At 42.3% G+C, this 21,742-nt stretch overlaps 1 protein-coding gene across 2 annotated transcripts in view; it reads left to right on the forward strand.

The window, feature by feature from the left end:
* The first annotated feature begins 650 nt into the window (after nucleotides 1–650).
* The window catches only part of CCDC120 (coiled-coil domain containing 120), a 67,001-nt gene continuing 45,909 nt past the window's right edge, over nucleotides 651–21,742 (forward strand). The window contains exons 1-2 of one of the 2 annotated variants that reach the window (XM_089675249.1): nucleotides 656–802; nucleotides 19,432–19,572. The gene's annotated coding sequence lies outside the window, so the exon portion shown is untranslated. Of the gene's footprint in view, nucleotides 803–19,431; nucleotides 19,573–21,742 lie in introns of both variants that reach the window. The other variant, XM_089675246.1, reaches the window with a different exon arrangement.

Below are 21,742 nucleotides of genomic sequence, written 5' to 3' on the forward strand. Positions count from 1 at the left end.
TTAACCCAGTGGCCCTGGCAGTGCAGGGGATTGGTACACTAGCTCTGGCAGTGCAGGGGGCTGGTACACTGACTCTGGCAGTGCAGGGGGTTAACACACTGGCCCTGGCAGTGCAGGGGATTGGTACACTAGGCTTTGGCAGTGCAGGGGGTTGGTACACTGACTCTGGCAGTGCATGGGGTTGGTACACTAGCTCTGGCAGTGCATGGGGTTGGTACACTGGCTCTGGCAATGCAGGGGATTGGTACACTGGCTCTGGCAGTGCAGGGGGTTGGTACACTAGGCTCTGGCAGTGCAGGGGGTTGGTACACTAGGCTCTGGCAGTGCAGGGGGTTGGTACACTGGCCCTGGCAGTGCGGGGGGGGGGGGGATTGGTACACTGGCTCTGGCAGTGCAGGGGTTATTGTCAGTGTAGGTGGCAATACTCTGGGTCCGGCGGTGAAGGGGTGAATCCACTGGCTGTGGTTGTGTAGGGGTTAATAGGCTCCACCGATGCCTTGTGTTGTCCCCTCCCCTCTCTTGCACAGGTTGGCTCTGCCCACTGCCAGTGATCGGGCGCTCTGCGGGAGCGGAGGGGTTAACTGCTCATTCCTGGAATTTTTGGAATCCAGAACCTGCAGGTCGGACCGTACCAAGTGACAGACAGGTCCGCCGGGGGGAGGGAGGATCGAGAGCAACCTCTCCGTCAATGGTTTGATCTCCCGCCCGGGGCTCCCCCCTGTTTGGAGGGGTGGTTGGTAGGCTCCGCTGGAAGCTCCAGTGTGAGTGAGCTGAGTGCGGGCTACGATCTGCGGCCGGAGAGGTGAGAGCGATCCCGGGGAGAGCGAGGGGGAGTCTGGCCGGGGCTGTGTGTGTGCGCGCGTCTGTGTGTACCTAGGGACACCACCATCACACCCATCTCATACATCCTACACTGTGTGTGCTGAATGTATACGTACGGACCACACCGATCCCATACAGCCCGTACTACACCGATCCCATACAGCCCGTACTACACCGATCCCATACAGCCCGTACTACACCGATCCCATACAGCCCGGACTACACCGATCCCATACAGCCCGGACTACACCGATCCCATACAGCCCGGACTACACCGATCCCATACAGCCCAGACTACACCGATCCCATACAGCCCGGACTACACCGATCCCATACAGCCCGGACTACACCGATCCCATACAGCCCGTACTACACGTCCACTCTGCTTACCTGGATCCCGTACATCCCTCACTGTGTACACGGATATATCACACACACTGCTGTGTCTACATGGATCCCATAGTGTGTGCTGACCATCTATGTATGTACTCCATATACATTGCTGTGTCTACATGGATCTCTGACATCCTGTACGATGTGTGTGCTGAATGTATAGCTTCCCTATAGACAGTGACTACCTGGATCCCATACATCGTATACACGGTGTGTACATGGGTCCTATGTGATGTGTGTAGAATATCAATGCTCCATATAGGCAGTGCTTACATGGATCTCATACACAGTGTGTGTGCCAGATATATACTGTATACTCCATTCAGGTTGTGTTTACATTGATCTCATCCATCCTATACTGAATGTATACTGTGTCCACAATATTTCATACCATGGATCTCCTGCACCCTATACAGGGTGCATGCTGAGTACACACACCACACATATACTGCATCCTATACAGTGTGGATGCTGAGTACACACACCACACATATACTGCATCCTATACAGTGTGGATGCTGAGTACACGCACTCAACATATACTGTGTTTGTATGGATCTCATGCATTGACTATACAGTGTGAATGATGAGTATACACACACACCGTATATACTGTGTTTACAGGGATCTGGCTGGTCAGTGTGTGTCCTGACTATATACCTTCTCCCTCTATATTGTGTGATGCTGTTTATCATTTCTTCTGCTTCCAGCACACTGTATATGTTGCCTGTTACTATGGATATGGTACACTGTATAAATATCTGAGCCAGTTTGTATCAGATTGATATAAGCACAGTGTACGGTACATAGAGATTGTATTACTGGCAATGTGGATGTAATACGTTGTGCACACAGGTGTGGCAGGACTGTATTATATACAGCATATCAGATTCACATCATATACAGTACAACAGGGGTGCATAAGGTCTGTATATGGTGTGTGTATAGCCTCTGCTATCTGGTAATATGAATGTGATACACTGTATAAATATCTGGGCTGCACTTGTATATAAGCACTGTATATGGTGTATATAAGCACTGTATATGGTGTATATAGCCTGTGCTTTCTAATAATATCAAACACTATAAATATCTGGGCTGCACTTGTGTATATGCACTGTATATGGTGTATATAAGCACTGTATATGGTGTATATAGCCTGTGCTGCCTGTTAAAATCAAATGCTGTATAAATATCTGGCCTGTACCTGTATTGTATTCACTGTATATAAGCACTGTCTATGGTTTGTATAGCCTGTACCTTGTGTTTACATACATGTGAGTCTATATAATGTATGTCCTGAGGATATATACAACTAGAAGTACATTGTGACATCCATTACATATAGAAAATGTGATAAATAGAAGTAGTTTTTAGTACACAATGTCTGTACATTTTTTTATATTCTATTTACATAACTTTGATACATTGTACAGCATTCCTGTGCTGGGTGTATATACTGGCTTGTATACATTTTTTTAATACATATATATATATTTGTGGATGTGAACTATGTGGGCTGGCGGGTATACACACCTTCAGTGTTGATCCTGGGGGATTATTGGACAGAGTCCAGTATGTACCGTGTTATATGTGTGATAAATAGATTGGATTATAAATATCTCTGGTAATATTGATCATTGTTTCAATATTATCCAGTGTGTACACAGACACCTAGCTGGTGCTCAGACCAGGTTATGGACACAGTCAGCAGGTGTACATTTCCCTTCAGTTCTAGGATAGTGGATTTTCTTGTCAGCCGATTACAACACCTAGGGAGGCACACTCACCTTCTATAATAATGTTTCATCGACACCATGTTGAAATTCCCCATGACTCCCAGTGTTGTCACTACCTGTATGACCTGAACTCTGATGGTATTGGGTGGAAGCACATATCTTCAAAGCTGATGCAAGGTTGGTGGTTTGCTGCGTTCACTATGGCATCATTCACCCCAGTCTGATGTCTTCTTTTAGGTACAAGCCGGAAACGCTTCCACTGAGAGAGTATACATTTGCAACAGGAATAAAAACTATGTTCGTACCTTGCAACCACTTGAAGACTTGCGCCAAAACTGTGGCATCTCTGTAAAGCGATCCACATTCAGATTGCTTTTCAGAGGTGTTTGACAAGCAGTGAGGAGGTGGTATGATGCCTCCCCACCACGTTTTAACCCATTAACTGCTGAACCAATGTTATGCAACTGTTTACATTGCATGGGGTTGCAGGGTGTCCACTTCCATATTCGATTGAATGAGTCATGTAAAGTGATAGGTAATGTCCCGGATGTGAAGCAAAGCATTGCAACAATGGCATGTAAATACCCCATCTGCTACCCTTGTGGCTTAAGGGGGGGGGGCAACTAAAAACGTGGCTCAACAGCTCATTTTTAATACTCCACCAGCTTCAAGTTGAGGGCCCCAATTGTCCAGCTTGGAGCTGGAAAACAACTCTTCCACTGTTGGTTACTGCACCATGTCTCAGCATATGGGAGGGAAGAGGGGGCAGGCCAGCCATCTACTTTTACCTTGAAATTGCAGAGAATTATTCAGCATGGCCACACTGGCTATACATGTAAGCAATTAAAGGAGAACTGAAGGCAAAACTTTTTATTATGGATATAGTAAGGGGGGGGCGTATAGAGCCTCTCTCTTTTTTGCCATCTTTGTCCCATTGTGAAATTTTATTTTCCCACTTCCTGTCCCATAGCAAAAACAGGAAGTGAGAGGAAATCCCTTTAAAGTGAGGGAATCCCTGGTTGTCACTAGAACTAGTGTTCCCATTGGAAGAATTCCCCTGTCTTCCCGTTCTGCTGACAATCCAAAATCATTGTGTTTAGTTATATATTAAAGGCCAAGTTCACCTTTTGGAACTTGTTACATCTTATTTAGCACCTCCTTTTTCCCTGAAGCCCCTCCATGATAGTATGCTGTGTTATTTACTAACAAAGTAGTGAAAAGTACTTCATTACAGCCTCATGCACACTGGATGTTTTTCTAAGGGTTCATGTGCACTGCAGCTGATAAACTGACAATCAGGAGCTTTTCTGCAATTTTTTTTTTTTTTTTTTTAAGCAGCCCCTGAATTCTCCCTAATGATTTCCATGTACACTATGTCGTTTACAGGCAATTGAGTTTACAGTTGTTTTTTTTTTTTTTTTTTTTAACTCACCAAACTTGCGTTCAGGAGTAGATTTTATCAGCGCTTGTAAATGCAGCTAACAGCGTTTATAAGTGTTTGCGTTTAGAAGCGTTTTACTGTTCCATGTCCAGATGCTGTCCAGAGCCTTTTTTCATTATCAGAAATGCATGCAAAGTGTTTTCCATGTATTCAAATGGACCCGGTACACCAGCACAGTCAGTTGCAGGTTTTGCGTGAAGGAAAAAATGGTAGAATGTGCCGCATTATGCTCATGATGGGATCCATAGTGAATACAACCAGAAAAGACAGGTCATCTCAACAAATACTGCTCTCTGTTTCTGCTCTTTATTTCTCTTAAAATGTCTGAAATAGTTACTTTGTTACTGTTTTTCAGTGCATTGTGGGCATTTTGGAAGGTCTCCTGAGGTTATCTTTAAAAAAAGCTTCTAAATGCAAACGCTCATAAATGCGTATAAACGCGGTATGCAAACGCGGCTAAACAGATGTTTTTTTAACTTACATTTTCCATCGTTCAGAAGTGTTTTCCAAACGTCCCATGTACATGGAGCCTAACTTTCCTAGAAGCCTTTCCTCCAGCAGCGTTTTGGCAGAAAAAATGCCTGACACGTGTAAAAATGTGTAATGTGTTTAGGCGCGTCAAGCGTTTGGGTGTTAATTTCATTGGCCAAAATAAATAATTTGTTCTGGCCACTGACATGAATTAACGTTCAAGCACTAAACGCGCCTTTAGACGTGCCAAGCTTTATTTTTCTGCCAAAATTCTGCTGCTCCTGGATTTACTGACACTGGGTTTTTTCCGGTCTCTAAACGCCTATGTAGGAAACTCCTCTAAAAGTTTGTGTGCATGGACACATGGGCTAACATGCAGGGGAGATTCGAGGCAGGAGAAAAAAACCCACCAGACGTCCCTAGAAGCAGCTGTGAAAACGTTCAGCATGCATGAGGCCTTCATGGTATAAATAGTATGCTGTTTGTAAAATAATTCACACATTTTGGCAAGGAACTGTAGATCTAGACAATATCTTTGCATTGCGAAAATGTGCGCTTTACAGTTTGTTAATACGGGGGGTTTGCTTTACCATTCGTTTTGAATGGTACCCAAGGCACATTCCACACTCCACATGCAAACATGAATTTTAGCACATTACAACACCTAGATATGCACCGTAATTTGTGGTTACATAGTCTGGCTGAAAAAAGACAAAAGTCTATCCAGTTCAACCATTAAAAAAAAAATAAAAAAAAATTATATATATATATATATATATATATATATATATATATATATATATATATAAATAATCCTATACCCACAGTTGATCTAGATTCTAGAGGAAGGCAAGAAAGCAAAGCAGGATCCAATTTGCTCCTGCTGAGAAAAAAATTCCTTCCTGAACCCCGAGAGGCAATCAGATATTCCCTGGATCAAGTTTACCTATAAATGTTAGTATCCGGTTATATTCTGTGTATCTAAGAAAGAATCCAGGCCTTTTTTTGAAGCCATCCACTGAGCTTGCCAGAACCAACTCTTGAGGGAGTCTATTCCACATTTTCACAGCTCTTACTGCGAAGAAACCTTTCCGTGTTTGGAGATTACATTTCTTTTCCTCCAGGTGTAAAGAGTGCACCCTTGTCCTCTGTGATGACCTCAGAGTGAATAGCTCTACACCGAGTTCACTATGTGAATCACTGATGTATTTAAACATGTTGATCATATCCCCCCTTAACCTCCTCTTCTCAAGAGAGAATAAATTTGGTTCCTCTAATCTTTCCTCATAGCTGAGCTCCTCCATGCCTCTTATCAGTTTGGTTGCCCTTCTCTGTACTTTCTCCAGTTCCCCAATGTTCTTTTTCTGTATTGGTGCCCAAAACTGAACTGCATATTCCAGATGAGGTGTTACTAATGATTTGTATCGGGTAATATGATATCTCTCTGGACTCTATACCTCTTTTAATGGTGGTGCACTGCAAAAAAAAAGTGCACTTATTGTGCATAACTGTGCACTTAAAAAGGCTGCAACATATTGTATGTTAACGCACAGCCTAACGCATGTGCTAATGTATCGCATAGAAGAGTGAATACGGCCTCACTGGAATTGACTGTTTGAAAAACACCCCCCTACAGGGTGGATTTGATTTAAATCAAGTCAATTTAAATCCTCATTTAATTCCGTAGTGAAAAGGCTCGATTTAAATCATATAATTTTAAAGAGCAGCTGTCATTTCTGTCCTGCAGCAGCTCCTCCTCTGACCCGCTGTTGACTCACCGACAGTTTCATTCATTTTAATGGGACGGCTGGTGATGCGGCAGTGACACAACAAGGTGAAGGACATAGCAGCAGCAGGTGAGTTGATGGCTGCTAACAGGTGCTGCCATGATGGATCTAAAATGACAGGTGCTCTTTAAATGTAAGGAATCCGACTCATTCTTGCTGGTAGTTAGAATCTTTAATATTTGTAAACCAAATGAAGGTTTCCTTTTTAGAATAATAAGCTGTCAGGTTAGTAAAACAGCGATATCAGAACCAATTTTAGGTTAATAAGTTAATCACACATGGCTGGAGAACGACTCAAATTCTTTTATTTCATGTTTTTTCCCATGGTTACTGTGATATTGTGTGAATGCATCAATGCAGTGCATGTGATCTCAGCTTGCAGAGCTTGGATTCATTGAATGAGTTTACCAAAAATGTAAATATTGCAGAATGTACAGCCTCATGCTACATAACTAAGCTCCATTTCATGCTGAATAAACTAAATTATTAATCTATTTTAAATAGAAAACTATCTTTAGATAGATTTTTACTCCAAAAGCATTTTATTAAAATAAAGTTGATAAAAATATAAAAAAAATCCAATTTAAATAAAATCAAATCACAATTTTTTTTCTAAATGATTGATTTTTATCCACTCTGCCCCCCTAGGGTTTCTGGCCATGGCCATTTGAGTAAAGGTAGATGATTCATGTAGTGTTTACTTCTTGGAATCCATCTGTCCTTAGCTCAGCCATGCCGGCAGTAGGGTGTGCTAAGCTGAGCAAATTCCTCCTCCCCTCCTTTAGACTCCTGGGATGTATGACATAATTTGCCTAGGCCTGGAAGCCAGGACATAACTGAAGAAATGTGTATATATAAAAAAAAAGTTTAAACCGATTTAAATATGACATACTTTCCTATCTATTTACTAATGTCAGCAACATAAAGATAAAAAATCGTAAATGTTGCTTGAGGAAGTGAACTTCTGCTTTATGGGGCCTGGTGATACAATGCAGAGTTTGATTCTCATTGCACCTGCATTTTATGTATTTAATTCTTGAAATACAAATTGTGGTTTGGAGCCTGCAGTATCCTACTGAGTTCTGTCTGCATAACTGTGATTGGAGGGAAGGCTGGTCACATGACCACCTGGCAGGTCATGTGACCAGGTTCTACTTCTGACAGGTCATGTGACCAGGTTCTACTTCTGACAGGTCATGTGACCAGGTTCTACTTCTGACAGGTCATGTGACCAGGTTCTACTTCTGACAGGTCATGTGACCAGGTTCTACTTCTGACAGGTCATGTGACCAGGTTCTACTTCTGACAGGTCATGTGACCAGGTTCTACTTCTGACAGGTCATGTGACCAGGTTCTACTTCTGACAGGTCATGTGACCAGGTTCTACTTCTGACAGGTCATGTGACCAGGTTCTACTTCTGACAGGTCATGTGACCAGGTTCTCCTTTCAGCCTTTTGTTCCCCCATTTATTAGTTTAAGGGATTTGGCTTGCTTTTTAAAGCTCACCTCTGTGCATTATCAATTTACATTTTTGTTTTTGTTTTTTTAAGCAGCAGTATGGCGGTGGTAAGGCCATACTGCTACTTTAATATTATTGATTTATATAGCACCAACTATTTGTGCCGTGCTTTACAAAGTGAAGGGAGACACTATTGTTACAATACAATTCAAAAGGATTAGGCGGACACTGCTCATGAGAGTTTAAAGCGATAGTAAACTATTTCACTTTTTTTTTTTTCTTTCAATAGGCCTCTGCAGTGTTATGCCAAAATGGAGCTCTCCAGCATTGCATTGTCACTGCTGCCGGGATCGCCTATCGTCACCTAGTCTTCTTTCCAGTTTCGTGCTCTCAGGCCATTTTAATGGCTGGGCTGCGATGATGTCACTCACATGGGAGTAATCATTGTGGCATGGTGCTCTGCATACAGTGACGTCATCCATATGAAGGGTCTGATCAGTTCCGCCTGTCAGTTATTCAGGTGGACCTGATTGGACTCTCCATTCAGCCTTATTGATAGGCGGATATAAATGGATTTGAGTCTGTTTACACCCACCTACCTCCCATCTGCTAAAACAAAAAGGGGGGTGTCCATCCCCCTTTGTCTAGGCCAGCAATGGGCAAACTACGGCCCGGCGGACCTTTTAATCCGGCCCGCGGAGCGTGGCAAACATCGGCTGTTAGAATGTGTGTAGGCGGGGCAGCGTGAGGAACGTGAGGGGAGCTAGGCTCCTCACACTCCGCCCTGAAGACCGGAACGGCGCGGGAACACGGCGAGGGGAACGCGCGGAGCAAAGGTAAGTGAATTGACACAGGGGAGACTTGGCTTACTACTTGGGGGGGGGAATAGTACTGTGGGGGATGAATTACTATATGGGGGATGAATTACTATATGGGGGATGAATTACTATGGGGGATGAATTACTATGCTTACAATGGGGGAATATTACTATACTTACTATGGATGACACATACACATCATTCATCTACTCTTAGTCTGGCCCCCGGGTCCAATATATGAACCCATTGCGGCCCTCAAGTCAAAAGGTTTGCCTACCCCTGGTCTAGGCAGATTTGATTGGAGGGCAGTCCTCTTACACCCGCCGGTCCATAGAGCAGAGCTGGACAACGACCTGTCATCTTCCCGCTCTGCTCAGAAAACTTATTATTATACAGGACGGGCAGCACAGTGGCTAAATGGTTAGCACTTCTGCCTGCACGTTACATTATATTTTACTTACTGAAAGTTAAATGGAAAGTGTGGGCAGCACAGTGGCTAAATGATTAACACTTCCGCCTGGCAGTACTAGGGTCATTGGTTCGAATCCCAACCACGGCACCACTTGCCTGGAGTTTGCATATTCTCCCTGTGCCTGCGTGGGTTTCCTCCGGGTACCCTGGTTTCCTCCCACACTACAAAGACATGGTGGTAGGTTAAATGGATCATGTCTAAATTGGCCCTAATATGTGTATGTATGAATGTAAGGTAGGGACTTTAGATTGTACGCCTCTTGAGGGTTAGGGACTGATGTAAATGTACAATATATATGTAAAGCACTGCGTAAATTGATGGCGCTATATAAGTACCTGTAATAAATAAATAAAATGTAGCGCCAACAGCTTGCGTAGCGCTTTACAAAATGAAGGTAGACATTACAGTGCAAAATACAATTGTATTTTTGGTACAAGAGGAAACAGAGGGCCCTGCTCGTATCAGCAGGGGATCAACAGACAGACCCCATGCTGACCTAATCGGGGTTCGCCCCATGTGAAAGGGGCCTACGACTTACTTTAGGCTTACTTGTTGGTACAAATTGTGAAAAGGAGTTTACTACCGCTTTAAGCTGACCATACTAGAATTTCATTAAAAAATTTACAATTTAAGAACGTTCATTCGATTTTTCTAATCACAAATGGGGTCAGACTGACATCCGTCTTCAACCTCAGAGACGAGGAGGAGCAGGGTGGCAAATTTTGATCAAATGAATGAATTTCTAACAGTGCATGTGGTTTTTGTTCAGTAAAGCTCACTCCAAAATTGAATGCTAAAAGCAAACTAAATTTTGAAGAACTTGGGACTGACATTTGTCAAGTCATCGAATGTACTGAGAATTTTTGCACAAATATTCCTTAAAAAATGTCTGAGTCTTTACAATCTAAAAGGGAGGGGCAAATAATACAAAAGGTAATAAACATGGGGGACGCACTGTATGAATGTTATTAATGGACCCCATTTTACCAGTTCTCTAATTGTGTCCCCCCTTCCGTTACTCTGCATCCCCGATCTGAGCCAGAGTAACTATCCTGGAATGTTACTCGTAAGTGATGTGTTTATGCAGCCGTGTCTAAACTGTCACTACTCAGGAGTAACACTGTCTACTGCTATTCTCCTTTCAGGACCCGGCCGCCCACTTGTCTGTGTGAAACGTGTCAATTACTTCACTTCACACACAATGTTTACGCTTGTTTGGCAGAGGTGGGATGAGGCAGCATATGAGGCATTTCACTGTGGGATCTGCCACAAATGCTTTCCCATATGTTCAAAGTCTGACGCTCTTTCTAGTCCCTGTGGAGATTGCATGTTAGCCTCGCTAGCTGGTAATACCGCAGTACAGGGCCTGTGTGAATGTCAGGGGGTTATTCTTGACCCTTTTCTCTGCTCAATCACATATTAAATAGTGCCTGGTGCCATGAAAACAACATCTCCTGTATCTGTCCCTTATGTGATACCAATATAAATACTGTACACGAAGGCCTTCTGCACACAGGCATAAAAAAATGCCACATACTTCTTTTTTATTTCTTTTCTTATAAACGGTATTTTAACAGCAGTATTTAGAGGCATAAAATTCTATAAACAAAAATTAAACCAAAACTCAGATCCTTCACATTACCCCATTAAAAGTGAGACAACGTTGTTCATCATAGTTTTAAATGTAAAAAAATCTCTTAGATGGGCATCTTAGCAAAGGCAGTATACTGGGCTATGGGAAATGGTATTGACACACATTTACTCTGGTTTTACTGGATGGACTGGTGTCTTTACTCAGCCTTACCAATACCAGCTGAAACATACAAAAAAAAAAAAGAGTCCGGACATCAAAAAAAGGGCATATATGTTACATGTCAACTTATCAGACAATGCTTCATATAATAATAATAATCAAAAAACAGTATTATAATGGCTGATGTATGGTAACATGCCTCCTATATAAATCTTAGGCCATATGTATGAGGCCTTCTATCAGTCCCAGCTGCATAGGGAATTCTTGCAAGCTGTGTATTTACTCGTCTTTCAATTGTTTAATAAATTAGGCTCATTTGAGCATTTTTTTTTTTTTTTAATGTACTAATAAAGAATATTTAGATTTATCATAATATGTTACTTGTATGCCATTTGGTCTCTAATACAGTATGGTAGCTTTTGGGGTTGTGATGGCTATGTCATAACTATTGGTTTATAGTTGGTTAATTATGAACCATTGAGGCCACACAGTGAATTGGCCTATATTTATTAGACTCCCTGTAGTATTTGTGTTGGGATAAAAGAAAATTCTCTGGCGTTCGCAGTGCAGCTTATGATTATAATTTATGTATGTACGCCTGTAAATGTATGCATATGCGCATACATTTATTCCAGTAGTCAGAATAAATTATTATTCTGGCCAGCAGAATGAGTTTACACTTCGCACCATACGTATGTAAACGCACATAATTATGTGTCAAAACAAGCATTTCATATACTTGATTTCGTTTTGCCATCCCTTAGCAAAAAGATCCAAGGTGTATTATTATTATACAGGATTTATATAGCGCCAACGGTTTGCTCAGCGCTTTACATTATAGTGGGAGACAATACAGCAGCAATACAGTTCAATACAAGAGGGATTTGAGGGCCCTGCTCCTTGGAGCTTACAATCTAGGAGGGAGGAGTTAATGGTACAATAGGTAATAACTGTGGAGGATGGAGTGGTTGGAAGAGTAGAGGATTCCAGTATTAGCAGAGGGCGGGATAGGCTTCCCCGAAGAGATAGGTTTTCAATGATAGCCCAAAAGTAAGTAGAATAGGTGATAGTCTGATAGATTGGGGTAGGGAATTCCAGAGAATGGGGGATGCCCGGTAGAAGTCCTGGAGATGAGCATGGGAGGAGGAGATAAAGGAGCGAGAGAGTAGGAGGTCTTGTGAGGAGTTTTAAGATTCCAAATTCTATCCTGCGTTGACTTATGTAACAATTTTCTCTGCCAACTGCATACCCTCCTCCCTGTTTAATTTGCTCTTCCTTTCTCTCTTAAAGTGTTACTAAACTCATGACCCTGCAATCACTATATCCGGTCTCCTACAATACACAGAACATGGAAATGCAATTATTTTAGTAAATATAAACTGCTAAATATGTTTTTTCATCAGCAGTTAGAGCAGTCTTGTGACTTCTATCAGTGTCCAGCCGAGCACTGGTTAAAGCTTGTAGGAGGCGTTTTCTCTCTCTTCTCACTGTCCTATGAGGTTGCAGGACCCCTGACCTCTGTCTGGTGCAGGACCCCTGATCTCTGTCTGGACATTGCTGATTGGCCCTGTGCTGTTCAAATGCACTCTTCGAAGAAAAGGAAAAAATACCTTTTCTCATCAGCAGTCTAGTGACTTCTATCAGTGTCCAGCCGAGCACTGGTTATAGCTTGTAGGAGGTGTTCATTCTGCTCTAGGAGGATTCAGAAGCCCTGACCTCTGTCTGGAAAGTGCTGATTGGCCCTGTGGTGTTCCATATGCACTCTTCCAAGAAAAAAAATACCTCTCTAGCAATACACACAATACTGAACATGAGCAGAGTGACTCCACAATTTATGTCTTATCAGGAGATTAGAGGGGGACACTGGACAAAGGGGAGTATCAGAGACGTCAGGGTAAAACATCATTTTTACACCATGCAGAGGAGTAACCCCTTAGGTTCCACAGTGAGTATAACAATCATGCTTTACTGCATATACAGACTGATTGTACTGTTGTGGGTTTAGTAACACTTTAAGTCCACATTCACGCAGCGCTGAATCCCGTACACCTTGTATGTGCGTGCGTCCCTAGCCGGCAGCTGCTGCATGCGGGCAGCCCACTCAAGTCTATGAGGACGCAGGGGCTGCATGGACACAACTGCTCATCCTGTTGTGGCAGGGCAGCCGCTGAAGCAAGGCCTAAAGAACTTCATTCCCGATTGAAAGTTCTGCTTTGTTTGAATTAAAGTAGTTGGCACTATAGACTTCTTCATGGAATTCTGCCTTAAACCCCACACAATCATGTCATATATTTCACATTTTTAGTCCAGATGTGGTGGCTGTATTAATTTTTAGGCTCTTTTTTCCCCTTTATTTTCACCTTTCTGCTAGTAACCCGCTTTGTGACCATCCTTGTCTACATTTTCTCTCCATCATATCCATGGGACCCATGGTTGTCAAACAAGCTGGACTTCAAGCCTGCCTTTGTTCGTCTGTTACTTGCTGGATTGATGGGACTACCTGTAATAGTTTACATAAGAAACATAAGGTTCTTTGTACTCTATCTCACAAGAATTGATGAGCACACTGCATTGCTCGCAAGATCAACAGGTAGTTTCTGTACCTGCTAGCCTGAAAATTGAAAACTAATGCAGCCACCACATCCAAGCACTAATAGGCTGCAATATGTGTTTTTTTTTTTTTTTTTGAGTGAATGAGCCCATGCCATTCACAAAGTTAAAATGGGCACTGAGGAGGTGATATTTCACTACCTTGACTTAAGGGCTCCCATATGTAAACTTAGATTTAGTACTCCTGTAAGTTTTAGGCAATCTTTATCCTTATGTGGGGATTTCCTTTTCCGTGCTCTCCTAGAGACACAACAAAAAGTGAGAGGAAATCTACTGCCCCCTGTGTAGTTTACACCATAGAGAACCATTTATTTCATCAGATAGCGAACGCTTGCTACCCTTCACAATTAAGCGCAGAGTTTTGGAAGCTTGATTGAGCGGTCTTTTCTGTAAGGTGTTTTTGTCCCGTAAGCATGCCTTTCCTAGAATTTTCCCATACTTGCTATATCCTCTACATGACTAATAATGCCTTGTATTAATCCCTTCTCATTTCAGATAATCTGACCATGTGGGCAGCTCTCAAATACCTTGTCCTAGCTGTTCTAATGGCTACATTCTACCTATAAATATATTTTTCTTTGTCATCTCCCAAGTGATATGGCTGTTTAAACTGATGGGTAGATCAAAGTGAATGAATTTGCCTTTCACTGCAATTGACCTGATTGATCCAGTCTTTCTAGGTGAATCATATGTCATAGATCCTCCTGAATACAGAGGTGTCAGATGGGGCTAAGTAAATTAAGGCAATTGGTGCTGAGCTTTCTAAATCTTACAGTTTGCTGTGGACAAGGCCGATCAGCTGTACGTACCAAAGAATAGAAAAATGCCTGAAATAAAACTTCAGAAATGACTCAATCACAAGATCCTGGGGGGTTGATTTACTAAACCTGGAAAGTGCAGAATCTGGTGCAGCTCTGCATAGAAACCAGTCAGCTTCCAGTTTTTATTGTGAAAGCTTAAAGTGGAGTTCCACTCACCCTGTCAAAAAATAAAAGTCAGCAACTACAAAAACTGTAGCTGCTGACGTTTAAAAAACCAGCCACTTACCTGTCTCTCGGTCCCACGGTGTGTCCCCCATAGTCTGTTTCACCGGCTGTCCTGTATTCCAGGAGGTCAGCATCTTCAGTGTAGGCACCCGGCTGTGACAGCTTGCGGCTTCACAGCTGGATACCCACTGTGCATGCGTGAGTAGCGCTGCACTTCATGTATGGTCATGTAGTCTTTTGGGACCTGTCACATGTCCCAAAAGAAGACTACAGGGAGGGAGGACACCTTCCGATCGCCTAGGTGATCGGAATGGAAATAGGAGCGGGTACCTGTCAAATTTGGGTACCCGCCTCCCAAAGGTGCCAATCCTTAATGGAGAGTGGGGGAGCAGTCCTTAAATCGGAACTTCCCCTTTTGGGTGGAGCTCCGCTTTAAGTCCTCATGCGCACTGGACGTTTTTACAGCGGCTGTTTTTGGCGTTTTTTTTTTCTACAGCTAGTAAACCCCCCAGCATGTTATCCTGTGTGTTCATGCACACATAGACTGTAATAAATGTTTTTTGGCTGGAAAAAAACCCCTGGACTAGTGGGTTTCTAGAGGAGTTTTTTAGCTGTAAAAATGCTCAAACGCGTCAAAACGCTGCAAGGTGGCATTTTTGGACCTTTTTTGACCCCCGTAAAAAAAAATTTTTTTGTGTAAAAAAAAAAAAAAAAAAAAAAAAAAAAAAATGCAAATGTGGAAGAAAAGCGGGACAATGCCGCTAAATGTGATAAAACACTAATGCAAAAACGCTAAGAAAAAAAAAAGCTGAAAGTCTTTTAACATGACAGCTAACATTACCAGAGTTATCAAAACGTCCAGTGTGCAGGAGGACTAAGGCTAGGTTCACATATGTGCGGGTGGTGCGGCTGCGGATCTGCACAAAAATCCGTGCAGCTGCACCACCCACACGGAGGAATGCAGACCCGTGGGCGGGCGCCATTAGTTCTAATGGCACGCTGCCCGCAGTGAAAAACGCAACTGTACTGGGAACTGAGGTTCCTGTGCAGGCTGTGTTTTCAGAAGAAGTGCAGGGACATCTTCCCTGCATGTCACGGGGCACGGGAGTCCATTCAAATGAATGGGCTCTTGTGACCGTGGAAAGCGCGGCCGCATACATGTGAACCAGGGCTAACTGAACAAGGTGAAGTTATAAGCTGATTGGCTACCATGCACAGCTGCACCAGATTTTGCACTCTGGGTTTTAGCTAATCAACCCTCATCTGTCTAAATCCGTTTTTCCTTAATTATGTATTTAAAACTTACACAATTTAAAAAAATAACTGTTTTCTATGTGAATATTGTGTGATGTCTAAGCATCTCTAAAATCCTTCCCCCAGTGAGTGAAACATGAGAAAGTCACAACTATTATGTGTGATGAACCCAAAGAGATAGCTGATTGAATTGGTGTAATCATTCTCTCTTATCCCCATCTTCTCATTTAATCCACTGGTACCTTTAAATTGCATACAAGTTAGACATAGTTTGACATTTTAAAATTTCTTGAGGATGTGTAGAGGTTGACATTGCTGTTCACAGTGGTCACCAGGACATATGACCAGTTCCCATCACCAGTGATGGTGTCACCAGGACCTATGACTAGTTTCCATAACCAGTGATGGTGTCACCTGGACATATGACCAGTTCCCATCACCAGTGATGGTGTCACCAGGACATATGACTAGTTTCCATAACCAGTGATGGTGTCACCTGGACATATGACCAGTTCCCATCACCAGTGATGGTGTCACCAGGACATATGACTAGTTTCCATAACCAGTGATGGTGTCACCTGGACATATGACCAGTTCCCATCACCAGTGATGGTGTCACCAGGACATATGACTAGTTTCCATAACCAGTGATGGAAAATGCTAAATTATACAACTGTCACCAGAATAGGAACAATAGGAAAAATTGTCCAGTGAGTATTGAAATCTAGCTGGTCAGCAGGGACTGTCCCTGCTGAACTGGCCAAATCTTGATCCATCTATGGCCATTCCCATTCCTAAGAAGTCAATCTAATTATCAACTTCTCAAAAATGGGAATGTTGGAAAATATTTGTTCAATCAGCCCACTTTCAGAAAACGCTTTCAGAAAACAAAAGCGCAGTGGGGAGGATTCCCCCATTCACCTTGAATTTGTAGCTGATTGGCCTGATAGATAAAAAATAATCCATCTATAGCCAGCTTATATCAGTAGTGAAGCCCTCCAGCGGCGCATTGTCACCACTGACAGAGCTTCCAACTTCACCTGGTCTTCCTTCCGGTATTATGGGCTCTGGCTGCTTGATTGGCTGAGGCGCGATGACGTCACAGCTCTGAAGGAATGGCATGGGTATGCTGTTCCTTCAGAGCACATGCATCGATGACGTCACTGGCTGCAGAATATCTCCTAAACTGTGCATGTTTAGATGTTCCTTGTACCAACAGGTAAGCTTTATTATACAAGTGTCCAGTGGGAGTTTACTTCCATTGTGTCTTCGGGATATGAAATGAGGGGAAGTCTCTCCAACAGGACACTACAGCAAGAAAAAAAACAAATAAACTCTGTTATCCCCATACCAAACCAGAACTGAAACCGGTTTTGGCTGTAGTTGGTTATCCTTTAAGATGCCATGCATTTTGACATTTCATGTAGAAATGATTATTAAATTAAAAGAAAAATGTGTTTTTGTTTGTTTATTTTTATTTTAATCATAGTTACCTAGGTGGATGCAGTATCGATCCGATGCTGCATCTGTTCCCCGCCAGCTCTAAGGGTGAGAACTGAGCGATCAGACACCGCTGATCGCTCAGTTCTCACCGCTCTGAGCAGAAGAGCTGCTTTCTGAGAGGCTGAGCCAGGTACTGGTCCAGGCTCCTGGGTGGATCCCAACCATATGGTTGCGATCCTTTCCCAGCCTGGGCTGTCTCCTTGATGTCAGCTGGTTTTACCCCATTGTTCACTGAAAACGGGTCCCAGGAGTGAAGAACAAACTGCACTGCTGTGATCCATAGGAGAAGTACAGCCAAACAAGCTTTAGCTCTATTTCTTTTTTAAAGTTCCATGGTCATCGCATATACTTTCATTTTTATAACACCAGCATTGTAATAACAATACATAAAATATTTATTCTTGACAATCCAATATGTTTACATGAAATATCCCCTTTCATAACTGTCTGCTGGTCATCTTTCCACAACTTCCTGGATTCCATGCATGCTTTGCAGCTTCTTCTCTGCTGTTTTCTTTCAATTGCTAAGGACTACATTTCCCATGGTACCTTGCTGTCTGCAAACGGTGATACCTGTACTGACTCCGCTGCCTGAGACTCCTCCTCTTAGTACCTCTGTAGTTCAGAAGGCAGGCTCTGTGAAATGTGTGACACAGCTGTACCTACTCACAGGGTGTAGTGAATACGTGTCACAGAATTCTAGGTAATAAATGTATGGGGAACCAGAAACTTCAAGTAACTTCAAGATCATTCAAATTAATAGACGTAGGTTAGAAATAATTGAACTACAACACAGAAATAAATATATGATTTTTAATTGTGTCCATCAATACAACTGGCATACAAATGACAATGCAGTGACTGCATATATGAAACTTATTTTGTTTAAAGGTTTGCCTGAAGTTCTTAATTGCAGTTTTATTTAGTTTTCCTCCCCTGTGCTTTTGGAATTTGCTGACATTTTATGGGCAGGAAATAATAACAATAATACAGTCTTGTCATCCTATAAAGAGATTTTATACAGTGCTGCATGGCCTGGGGAGGAATTGCAGGTTGTGACAAATGGGGAACCCCTTATTAAAGGTACACTGCAGCCTTGAGATGCATACAGGAAGCAGTGTTCCAGTTTTCCATCCAGACATTGCTGTAGTGCACTAGCCTACGCCACTTTGTCACCAGCCTGGTCTGGGAACACCTGCTGCTGAGAAAGGAGAGCTGTTCCCAAACACACCCATACAGGCCTCTTACTGCTGTCTGATTAACATACAAAAAAAAGTAAGTACTCATTTTTTTTTCTTTTTTGCTGTCAGATTCAAACTTGCCTTGAAAATTGAATATACAAAGTTGTTCAGTGCAGACCTCAGGAAGCTGTTCCATCCAGTGCACATGTGCAGAGCTCTTAGGAATATGACCACTGTGGATAGATCAAGTATAACTATGGGAGCAGTTGGTTACTTATTTTTAGGTGCAATCTCCAGGGCTGTCATCCTGAGTCACTGAAAAATCATAACTTCCATTCTGCATGTTGTATTGCATGGTGGCCATACTGACCCCAATACTAGTCCATTGACCTGCCACAGATAAAATTCTGACTATCTGTATCTGCATACTATTCTAGTTCAGAGAATCAGAAATGACTGAAGCCAAAAGGGATCAGCCAGGTAACTAGCATTCTTAAAATGAGGTCAACCGTGTTAACTTGATTTTTTTATTATTATAAAGCAGCACTGTTAGCTCTGCGTGATCAACATTTTAATATAGTTGCCTTAGATTGTCACCTTTGTGCTGTTAGTCATTGTGTACAGTTCTCTCAGGCTCCATGCACAAACAATTCTCCTCTTCCTGCTTTTGCACAATGTCTAAAATTGACGTATGACTTCATTCCTCACCCCACTTACAAACTCATTCTGCTTCTCTGTAGTGTTTCACGTGGCCTCTGATGACATAATCTCTTAAAGTTAATCCACAACCTCAAGTTCAGCAATTTAGCCAACTGTGCAGTGTGGAGCCTGCCTCCGATTCCAGGCTATCCAGCTTTTTGGGGTTTTCTCCAGATTTGGAGGTATGTCTTGGGGGCTCAGAATTTCAACAGTTTCTGTGTGCAGAGAGATGTGATCTGGCTGACTATTCTCATAAAATTATATTATGGGAAAGTTAATATATCCTAGTCCTTCCTTTCAAGTAAATCCTTACTTCAGACACAGTTTGTTTCTTCAGATTTAGATAGAGAAATGGAATAGAATGAAAACTTTTGTCAGGTATATCATTTCTTCTGTGACTTCATTGATAGCTTTTATCTTGACACCAATTCAAGGCTTTATAACAAGTCCACTGACCACTGTAGTTGCAGGCACTGTGAAGCAACCCATCATTAAAGTTTACAGCAAAAACTCTGAAGTCATCCAGGTTTAACCTTAGCGGCCCAGCTCACTCTTCCTAGTTCTGTGTTTGCATTCAAGCTTAGAACAGGGGCGGACTGACCATTTTCACTGCCAGAGGGCCCGGGGTCAGTAGGGGGCCCCATGAAATGCCCCTGGTACCATTTTTTAATAGGCTTTTTTGGGTGTGCTTTGAGTGTGGGCAAGGACACAGGGGCTCCATGACCCCATAATGCCCGGGGGGCCCCATGAGTTGTCAGTCCGCCCCTGGCTTAGAAGGCTGCTGAGTTACTGCTGGGAAGGGAAATGGAATCTTGAGCTGCTCATTTGCTGTTGAGAGGGGGAGCTGAGCAGTGGAATCATTGCTGGGAGGCTAAGCTGACTTTGTGAAAGACTTGGATGATGTCAGTGTGTCCGCTGTAAAATTTGAGGAGGAACTGGTCCACAGTGCGTGCATCTACAGAGAGCTCAGGAAGGGTTTGCGTTTCCATAGCTTGTCCACAGATTCACTTTAAAGTTGAATTAACCACTTGCCCTCCAGAGGATTTACCCCCCTTCCTGACCAGGCCATTTTTTGCATTACGGTGCTGCGTTACTTTAACTGACAATTGCGCTGTCATGCAAAGCTGCACCCAAATTAAATTTACATCCTTTTTTTCCCCAATGAATGGATCTTTCTTTTGGTGGTATTTGCCTGTGCGGTTTTTATTTTTTGTGCTCTAAAAAAGAAAGACTGACAGTTTTGAGGAAAAAAAAAATTTTTTACTTTTTGCTGTTAATTATGTCCAGTAAAAAAAAATGTAAAAAAATCAAATGTCATCATAAATTTAGGCCAAAATGTATTCTGCTATATGTCTTTTGCTAATAAAAAAAAAAAGCCCAATACGTGTAAATTAATTGGTTTACGTGAAAGTTATAGCGTTTACAAATGGCGGCATATATACTGGGCTTTTTTTTTTTTTTTCTCATTTTAAATAGTAATGGCGGAGATCAGCGACTTATTGCGGGACTGCAGTGGGCATTCTGACACTGGGGGGAACTGACTTGGTGTCTCTGACATCCCCAGAGACACCAATACAGTAATCAGTGCTAATAAAAAGCACTGACACTGTACTAATGGCACTGGGCATGAAGGGGTTAACATAAGGGGTAATCAAAGGGTTAACTGTGTGCTGTTTTACATGATGTTCTGTGTTTGTGCTTCACTGTAAGCACACTGCTTTGCATGGCTGTGCTGTGCACAGCCATGCAAAGCAGTGTGCAGGAGCTGACAGAACTGTTTTGTTTACTAACCGTTTTCCTCCGCATCAGAGATTCTTGGCAATCACTGGCCTGGACCTGGTGATTGACAGCCGTGGCCGCCAATGGTGGCGCGGGTAGGGTGTGTGTGCACCCCCTACCTGGAAATGCAAAATCGCGTATATATATATATATATATATATATATATATATATATATATATATATATATATATATATATATATATACATATACATATACATATACATATACATATACATATACATATACATATATATATATATATATATATATATATATATATATATATATATATACATGTGATTTTCCCCTCTGCTGCCACCCTGAAGCAGTATTTCTGCAATGGGGCGGCGCTAAAGCTGTTAAACCTTTTGTAAAAAAAAAAAGCCCCCCCAAGAGCTTTTAGCCATAATGTGGTAAAGACATCCTGGTAGGTTAATTGGCTCCTGTCTAAACTGGCTCTAGTATGTGTATGTATGAATGTGAGTTAGGGACCTTAGATTGTAAATTCCTTGACTACAGGGACTGATGTGAATGTTCAATATACATGTAAAGTGCTGTGTAAATAGTTGG

Source organism: Staurois parvus, unplaced genomic scaffold, assembly GCF_062004578.1.
Source record: "Staurois parvus isolate SC_StPar_1 unplaced genomic scaffold, SC_StPar_1.0 ptg000154l, whole genome shotgun sequence".
Lineage (NCBI taxonomy): Eukaryota > Metazoa > Chordata > Amphibia > Anura > Ranidae > Staurois > Staurois parvus.